Below are 9,454 nucleotides of genomic sequence, written 5' to 3'. Positions count from 1 at the left end.
CCACAAAAAGTGCTTCAGTGTGGTTTTCTTTTACTTTCTTTTTTTTTAAATTACAAATATAGTAACATATATATTCTGCATCATGATGATTAGTCCTTTTTTTGTTCAAAACCCCAAAAATATATCTGCCTACTGATTGTGAGAGTGACACAGTATGCTTTTCACTAATATGGAATTCTTGAGAAAGACTATCAATCATCTAGAGCAAAATCTAGTAAAAATAACTTCTTGCATAAAGGTTTGATGACAGAGGCACATTTAATTTTTGTCAAAGCATTTATCATCCAAATTTTTTCACTTTTCCTAAGTTAAGTTCTTAGATTATGGGAGAAATTGCATAAAATTTAAACACTATAAATCATGATCAAATAACAAGTTACACATATTGCATAGCATGCAGCTATGCCTCTTCTCTTTCTTAAACTAATTACTGTCATGGATATCAGGGGTAGGTGAGTAATGAGAGATTATTGGAGTGTGTGGGAAGGGGAGGTTTCTAAGGCCACATTCACACAAAACATTTAAAGTGCTATGCCATAACTTCAAACAGTAATGGCTTCTCCCAAAGGTTTCTGGGAGCTGTAGTGTGTTAAGGGTGCTGAGATTTGTTAGGAGACTCCTATTCCCCAGAGCTACAATTTCCAGAATTGTTTAGCAGTCAATCCCTCTTCAAAGGGAACTCAGGGAATTGTAATTCTGTGAGGGAATAGGGTCTCCTAATAACTCCTAACAATTCTCAACATTGACAACTGTTCTCCGGGGTTTTAGGCCCTGAAGACAACAGGACTTGAAACTGGAGCCTTCTGCATATGAATCCCCTACTACAGGTATATCACCTCACCATTTTGGATCTGTAGACATGGAGCAAGGTCTGTGACATCACAGATACTTCAGAAATGCTGGTTCTCATCCGTTCCCTTCAGAGGTCAATAGCATATTTGACTGTAGAATCCAAAATAATGGATGCCAGAACATTTGGCAGAAATTTGCATGGTGGGGGGTGTGGTGGGGGGTGTGGGGGTTTGCTTTTCCATTACAGACCTTTTCTATTATAGACCCGGAGAGTTCTGTCTATTTCTAGTAAAAACATGGCTATGTACTAAGCAAAACGAGAGCTTGCGAAGTCTGACTAAATTAAGGAAGGCTGGGCAACTAAGACTGTAGCTTGTTTTTGAAGGGTTTTTACAGCTGGATATGCCCTTGTACAAATATCTTTCAGTAACTTTGTGAGCATTGAATTAGACACACTGCATTCTGGCTAGAAGCATCATCTGCCCCTTCCACAAAGCTTTTACAATGATTACTTTGCTGATTGCCATACCTTAATGTAGGGGTGGCTTACATGTGAGATGTTACTGAAATACAGTTCTCATCATCCCTGTCCACTTGCTATGCTGCCCTGGGGCTGATGGAGTTGTGGTTCAACAACACCTGGAAAGCCACAGGTTCCTTATTTAATATGCTCCACAGAGCTGTACAGATGGAATGGGAATAGAATGTATGATTTTTATTCCTTCCTCATTTTGGGAGGATATGAAGTGGGTTAGTATCTGTAAAGAGGAGATGAATGGTCAAAAGATGACCCATCAGATGGAGAGCAAGGGTCTGTGTTTGAAACCATTCACCTCTCCTCCTACCTGTCTCCATTTGCATCCCACTGCTATATTTATCTATATTGTAGGTGACTGTAATAATAAGTTGTAGCCTGTGACTGTACACGAGCTAGCGAGCTCTAGAGCGGACAAGCACTTTCATTTGAAAAAAACAAAACTCTCAACGCCCACTCTCCCCCATTCATGTGACAATGAAATGGCATAAAGATAGATGCTAGTGATTATCTGTTGTCGTTATTTATAATTCTTTATTACACACGTAATAAAGTATAGGAGCATCCCACATTTTTGCCACCTCATATGGGACACATTGCTTTGTGCTGCTTAGGCTTCATGGTTGCTCAAATCCTAGCATTCAGTTGCAGCCTTCATCTTGTCAATGACAAACAGAAACACAAATATCAGATTGTCTACCCTGCAGGATGGAAGCACATTCCATGAGCATAGAACCATCATTTGCAATGGTCCTGACATCAATAGTAACTTCTATTAGAAAATAATTATGTACCACATTTTTTTATTATCATATTTTTGAGTGGTGAATGCCAATGTGCAAAGTTTGTGTAACTCTTTTACAAGATTTAAACTATTAATTTTATGTGTATTCCAAACTTTTTATTCAGGGTCTTAGGAGGGACTTACACAGCAAAGGGCATTCAGAGACAAATAGCACAGAACTCTAAGACATCAAACAACACAATATTCTCTCTTAATTGTGTATATAATGGTTTTACATACATGGCATGATGCACATAAATACCTCAAAGCAATGAAAACAGAGTTCTGTTCTCCCAAAGTTCCATCTTTTGGCTTATCACCACAGAAGTTCTCCCCTGGGCCACCATCAGAAGTTGCTCTTCCTTGAAGGAAGTTCTGCTTAGAGGTACCCAGTGGAGGTGCCTGAAACCCTTAGGAGAACCCCAACGTCCTTGAAATCAGTGGACTTAAGAATGCCTCACTCTTGAGTCAGACTCTGGCATTGCATTCCTGTTCAACTGAGTTTAGGGTTATTCTTTTTCTTGGCAAAATGCCAGTCTGTTAATAGATTTTATACATTCGGTGCAGTAGCACTGCATACGGTGGCTCCTCCTCTCCCACACTCAGGAGGAACCCATGCCACACTCGGCTCCATGCTTGGCTTCCTCTGCCTCCTCAACACTGAGAGGACCCCCTCCCCCACCAACAGATATTGAGGGGGCTGAAGACACCCCTGAAGACACCTGCTACCTACCGCATCTCCTTGCAAAGGAAATGTTTCAGGGCAGTGATGGCTCCTTCCCCGACATACGCAAACCAATGACTTGCAAAATGGAACAACTGTGCCACAGCTTTAGCCTAGAGAGAAAAGGCAGAGAAAACAACCCTGTAAATATAAGCAGACTGAAAAATAGAAGGTTGCAAAATGAAGCTTTGTGCCTCAGCTGCTCTGGGGGACTAGAAAACCATACGCTTTGTGAAGAAGCCACTTTTGCATCTGTTATTCATAACAGCAGAATGGCAATGTGTGTTATCTCACACTAGAGAATAGCATTGCTTTGATGCAATACTAACAACAGATTTTGTTGCTAGACGGGGCTTATAACTAATGAACATCCACGGTGGCTGAATGGAAGCAGATCCTATAGCAAGCCATGCTAGAGTAAGGGATCATCCACTTAGACTGCAACCCCAATGTCTTGGGGAGGGGGGACAGAACCAAAAGCAGTTTAACTGCCTCATGTAAAGTCCTGCCAGGCTCTCACCTGCAAGGTGAAAATAATTCCAAAACAGTGGTCTTGCACTCTTCTGCTCAGTTTGCTTTCTTTTCTTTTTTAAACCCTTTGCTTTCCTCACTTTGTTTCCCAGGGGACATTTATTGCAGGTTTTGGGAGGGGTCTGAGGAGGGGAGTGATATTGAGAAGGCTATGGATCTAACAGTTCCACACCTTCTCCCAGATCCAGTGCTTTTTTCTGGGGTGCGCAGGGGTACATATACCCCTAAACATTTTGTGAATCTAAGTTTGGCCTCATTGAGGGGCAGTATTTTAATATGAGTAGGAAAGTACCCCTAAACATTTTTTTTTAAAAAAAGCACTGCCCAGAACCACACCTTTTTCGGGGTTTACTGACATTAGCACTCTGATTTCAGTAGGGATAGACCCACCAATGTTTCCATGAGTGGTGGAGAGGTGGGATCTGATGTTGAATCTCCCTCTCTGTAAAAGTGAGAGACTTGTTGTATCCTATGGTCCTTGCAATGTCCTCCCAGAGCCCCTAGAGCTGCAGTCTTCTTTCTCTTGTTGTTTCTTTTAATAAAGTATTAAAATTAGGTAGCTTTATGATTGTGGTGTTTTTCGTTTTCTACTGTAAATTGCCTTGGAAGCAAATGTTGAAAAGTAGTACACATACATTTTGTAAATGGATAATATGGAAAACGAATGGCTGAAAAGGCCTGCCGACCCCTCCTATTATGAAAAGATATTTATATGTGTGCATTTTTGAATGTTCTGACAGAAGACACTCACCTCAGAAACTTGCTTTTGGTTTCAACTTTAGCTACCCAGGAAGAATTCGAAATTCCATCTTTACCATTCATCATGTGCTTGTCAGGATCCAACCATCTGTATCTGAGAGCTATCAGAACTTCTGGTTCAAAGGAAGGCTCTTGTTTCTGTGACTGTGAATTTGAGCCCCACATAGGCTCCAGAGAAATCACTATTTCTTAGGTTAAACCCCTTTTCCCAAGGCACACTACAGGGATGATAATATTAACTTACTGTGTTTATATTAGATTTCTCCATGTCATTTTTATTTAATCCAAAATGTGCTGATTAGGTCTTTGTCACTGAAATCTTGATAGAATTTAACAGGGTAAAATTCATAAAGCCATGGTCTCAGGTCTTCCTAAGTAAGGAGGGCCACTCTGAATCACAAGAACACAAGTAGACTAGTATTATTCAAAATTTATTGGTGGCTCTAAAACCTACAGGACTTGAACTGCTCCCTTTAGATTTACAAAAGCCTTGGCATGCAGCAGCTGTGGAATTGTCATCCCTGGAAGCAATAAAGCAACTATTTATCTGCCATAACCCTTAACCAACGTTGCACATAGAAAACATCAATTGCCATATATTTTGCTGGCAGGCTAAGCCCTAGAAAACTTTCAGTTACAGTTCCTTAAGTCTGAGAAACTTAAGGGTTTTGAAGGAATTGGAATTGCCACTACTTCTGAATTTCTAGTGATAAATGTAATGTTTCTGGTGATAATGCAATCTGACATAGAACAGCCATTTTCACGTGACTTATCTCTAATATGAAAGCATGGACAGGGAGAAATGGAATTGTGACCTGGACCTAGGCCACAGTCTAGATCAAGCGAAATAATAGTGCCATTCTATTATGTCTTGGTCAGACCACACTTGGAATACTGTGTCCAGTTCTGGGCACCACAATTTTAGAGGGATATTGACAAGCTGGAATATGTGCAGAGGAGAGTGAGTAAGATGATCAAGGGTCTAGAAACCAAGCTTTATGAGGAATGGCTGAAGGGACTGGATATATTTTGTGTTCTGAAGGTGGAAGCGAGATCCTCACCCACAAAATATTGTTCACCATAAGACAGTAGTGCTTTTTATATAGGCTTGCTACTGTTATTGTGGATGAACACCACAATGTCTTTGGTAATGTAGGGAGTATTCGTAAAAAAGAAAAGAAAGAAAATGTGGTGTGCTTTTTATATATAATGACAATTCCCCTTCACAGCTAAGTGCAATTTTTTTGAAGGAAAGAGAGAGGGGGAAATGGGTTTATTGCGTACTACCATCCCCCGAGCAGGAACATATGAAAAGCAAGGTCAAAATGCAATCAGCAAAGCAATCGAGAGAATCCTTTAGGATGTGGCTCATTAGCTGCAAATGCTTTTATGAAGAAGGTCACTGGCACTTTTAAATATATTTTTGTGGTTTCTGCAAGTCTATTCTAGAGTTAAATCATTAGCACCAATTGGCAGCATTTTTGTGAGTTGGCTGCTGAATCTGAAGTTTTTGCAAGCTACATCTATGAACTAAAAGAGTGTTTTGTTTTGTTTTCGTTCTTACTTTTACAGTTGGAATTTTTTTTCATTGAGATTGGGCTTGTGTTAAATGGGTTTTTGGGGTTCCTTTCACCAATCCCTGACTCTGTAAAAAGAGACTGTCAAAGAAGTCAAATGTAGTGGACAGGTTTAACCTGACAGAGATGGCCAAGCAGAAGTGATGTGGTAACATAGAAACTATATAGTAGGAGATATTTATGGAAAAATCAGGTAACTCCCTATTTACACACACACACACCCATATACACAAAACATCATAAAATGGGGAGCACTCTGGAGATCTCCTGGCTTGGGAGGAGACCCACCCCAGATCCCAAAGGAATTTGACAAACTGCAAGATGGAGGAGAAAATCACAGAAGGTCAGGAGGAGGCTGTGAAGAATGGAACTCGATCGCCCCCATGCTCAACTAATTATGTTGTTTGCTATGAATGATATTACATTGCTATTTCTTGTAATTAGGAATTACTATCTTCTCCCTGGAAGTCACAGTCACTGCACACTGTTTCGAACTAATTTATTCTCTTTTTGTGCACAGTTTAATTTTGCATTGGTTTGATCTGTGGATGTAGCAGCTGTGCGCTCTGGAATCAAATCAAAGTATGGCTTTGCGGCAGTATTAATTTCAATTCTTTGTTAATGTTTCTGAATATCAGTTTCCGAGTTGGCTACTTGCCAAGGCTTTCAAGTAAACAGAGGCACTTTTTGCCTTTCCTCTCATCACAAAGGAGTGGATTTTAAGGAACTGTGGGCATACATTAAGTAGTGACATCTTCAGAAGGTGATGAAGTCAGAGAGGATACTTCCCATGTGAGAGGAAGCCAAAAGAAAACCCATTTATGTACTAACCTAGTTTCAATCTCAGACAAGAAACATATAATAGCTCTTTTGGAACATGCCAAAGGTCCATCTAGTCAAGCATTCCATTTTCACATTCATATAAAGCAGAAGGGAAACGTGATCACATCAACAATCAAAATAAATGCTTTCTATTTCTTTCTCCCTCCACACTTTCCACAGTCTCTTGATAATTCAGACTATTCACCAGTCTGTAAAACTCCCAACTATCAGTACAGATAAGATAAGAATACTGGCACTCCAAGCTAGAAGACAGATGGTAATAAATTAATACAACCCCAGACAGTGTCATTGTCAGCACTGGGAATAAAAATCCAGGACCACTGTTCCAAATGACTGCACTGACTGCTAGACTTAATTAGGAGCCAAGATTTTCAAAACATATATCGTAAATTGCAGAAATGAATCTGGTGGCATTTTATGTTTCCTTTCCTATTTCTTTAGTGCTAAGCACAAATAATATTTTTTGTTTTGCTTTTGACAATTAAAAATTCACCAAAGGATAAAGTAGATGGTTGTGGGAACTGATTTTTTCCCTACAGAGATAGAACAAACAAATCACTGATGATGCATTGCCTCTGTTTTTTTATATGACACTTGTGAAGACATTGGGAAAGTGAACATTTCATTATATATTTTTTCACATGCAGTTTGGGTAGCTGTTTTTCCTCATATGCAGTTTTTCAAATAAGTTGTGGGTTTCTTTTTCTTTCTTTTTTACTACTGGAATGACACTAATAGTATTCAGCAACTTTGCCAGGTGCTAAACTAATTTCACCTTTTCCTGTGCCATACTTTTGCAATGCATTTTCTTTGGAATGCAGAAGAACCAGTGAGCTAAAGCTTCAGACTCCAAGGCCATTCTTCAGCAAAAATAAAAGTTAAGCAGCCTGAGAGCCCTGCAGGACTGACACATTAGATATATAACATGGGAGAAAGTAAGGTAGGCTTCTAATACAGGGGAAAAGAAATCAAAATACTAAATGCTTACATGGTGTAGAATGGAAAAAATCTGGGGGAGTGGGAATGGAATGGAATAACCTGGAAGAGGTAATAGTAGAATAGAACCCTTCTATTCTGCTCAATTTTGTTGCAGTCATTATGTTATGCATTATCAGCACAGTATACCAATGGTCCAAGGGACACTTGGAAGGAGAGAATTTTCCAAGAGCACCCTTGCAGGGCACCAAAACTCTTAGTGAGGGAAGCAAATAGCTGGGGGGGGGGGAATAATCATGCAAACCAGACTAGTAGGCTGGTCTGAGAACTGAGAATTCTAAACAAATAATGCCTTAAAAAAATTAATGGGAGAAACCATGATTAAACCCACACTCATAACCACCTGTCCAATGGCAAGGTTGTTGAAATATCCTGAAATTCAGCCTTTCTCCTGGGCATGGTCGGCCAATTGGTGCCAAAGAAGGATAGAAATTTTTTTATGTATGCTACAACAGCAGCAAGGATACTTATTGCAAAGTATTGGAAGACACAAGATCTACCCACCCAGGAAGAATGGCAGATGAAGGTGATGGATTACATGGAACTGGCGGAAATGACTGGCAGAATCCGAGACCAGGGAGAAGAGTCGGTAGAAGAAGACTGGAAGAAATTTAAAGTCTATCTACAGAAACATTGTAAAATTAAGGAATGTTAGAAGGATGCTGGAATGAAGCTATGTGGTTTTAGCAGTAATGTTATAAAGGATTAAGTAAAAATGGATTGTTAACAGGTCAGAATGTAAAGTTACAATATATTAAGATAAATTAGTAAGATAAAAACAAAGAAGGAAAGGATTTGCTGAAACAACTAATGAACTAGAATACAAAAAAGGGAGGTGTGAGGAGGTCAAGGAAACAAGCAAATGATAGATAAGATATGGAAAGATGGATTTGTTTTTAATTGTTTTTATTTTTTTCTGTATTTTGTATTTTCTGTTTTTCTTTTTCTTTCTTTTTTTTATTCTTGTAACTTTTTGAAACACCAATAAATATCATATATAAATATATATATATATATATATATATATATATATATATATATAAAGAAATATCCTGAAATTCATTGAACAAGGAACAAAGCCCTTCATGTCACTCACAATCTGGTTCCAGTGTTGAAAGAGATGTTTCCATGGTAAACAGAAGATATCCATCATCTTTTGAAGGGAATACAATAGAGAGAGGGGAGAAAAAACACCAAATCATATTCATCCTGATTTCCATTCTCAATCTTTCATTGGTAAAGGAAATAAATAAATATCATCTTTACAAAGAAAAGAGTTGTACAAAAGTACAAAGGGCAGCAGATAATATGGATGATAAAGTGGCGACAAGTCCATTCAGAAGCTCTGAAAAGAAGATGTTCATAATGCAGCATCAGATGAAAATGGAGAAGCAAACATGCAACACTCATGAGACAGAAAAGTTATAGCTTGTAGTTGTTGCCGTGTGGTTTTCTTTCCTTTTCAATTCCTGATGTTGTTTGTAAAGTCAAATGCCTAGTTCAGAAACAAGCGTCATGCATGGAAGATATTCTCAGATGGATCAGCATCTTTTTAGGAGGTAAAACCGCAATTTTTATCAGGAAGATAAGAAGCTGCCTTATACTGAGTCAACCCCACAGGTCCATCTAACTCAGTATTGTTGACACTAATGGGCAACAGTTCTCCAGGCTTTCAGAGAGAGGCTTTGGCATTTGCTCTGGGCTTGGTTTCTTGCAAAAAGACAGACAGACAGACAGAAAACCTCACACCCTTTTTTATGTGAGTATTTCTGTGGGCTGGGACGCAGGTGGCACTGTGGGTTAAACCACAGAGCCTAGGACTTGCCAATCAGAAGGTTGGCGGTTTGAATCCCCGTGACGGGGTGAGCTCCTGTTGCTTGGTCCCTGCTCCTGCCAACCTAGCAGTTCGAAAG

This window comes from Podarcis cretensis (genome assembly GCF_951804945.1).
Source record: "Podarcis cretensis genome assembly, chromosome: 7".
Lineage (NCBI taxonomy): Eukaryota > Metazoa > Chordata > Lepidosauria > Squamata > Lacertidae > Podarcis > Podarcis cretensis.
This window is presented reverse-complemented; position numbering follows the sequence as displayed.